The following is a 640-nucleotide window of genomic DNA, read 5'->3' as shown; positions in this document are numbered from 1 at the left end:
TGGAAGGACCTCAAAGTTCACCCAGTTCCACCTCCTGCCATGGGCAGGGACACTTTCCAAGTTGCTCAGAGCCCCATCCAACCTGGCCTTGTCAGAAAAAGAGAAGTGAAAGTCATTTTAAATTACAGCACTGCCCCTTGTGAGCTCCCTGTGTTCACTCCGAGGTGTGAAATCCCTGCTCAAGGGCAAGTGACAACTGCTGTGTTTTCTTTAGCAGCATCTTGCCTCTGCAGGCAGATGCTCATGATGGCTGTGACTCAGGGCCTGAATTTTTCCTCAAAAATCCCTCCTTTCCCTCAATGATCTCAAATAATTTTTATATTTGGGATGCATCCTTCACCCATTCTGTTTGCTGAGATGTGAAGCTGCAAGGCAAGTGGATGAATGGATGAGTCTAGGAAAGCCTTCAGGGAACAAAGGAAGCTTTTTCCTTCCCCGAAATAACAATGTATCTGTTTGGGATCTAAGAACTTCTCCTGGCTGGTTGCTCTTCAGGCTGGAGCTTCTTGAGGACTGTGTAACCCTCAGAACTTGTAACAGTGACCTTTTCTGAACATTCCCAGGATAAACAATTCATTCTTTTATGTTTTTCCGAGAGGCAGCAAGCAAAGGGGAGAGATTCAGGCGCTAAATCTGAGAA

The sequence above is a fragment of the Malurus melanocephalus genome, unplaced genomic scaffold, assembly GCF_030028575.1.
Source record: "Malurus melanocephalus ecotype Western Australia unplaced genomic scaffold, MMel_1.1 scaffold_949, whole genome shotgun sequence".
NCBI classification, from domain to species: Eukaryota; Metazoa; Chordata; class Aves; order Passeriformes; family Maluridae; genus Malurus; species Malurus melanocephalus.
The sequence above is the reverse complement of the archived record's forward strand: the minus strand, read 5'-3'. Positions refer to the sequence as shown.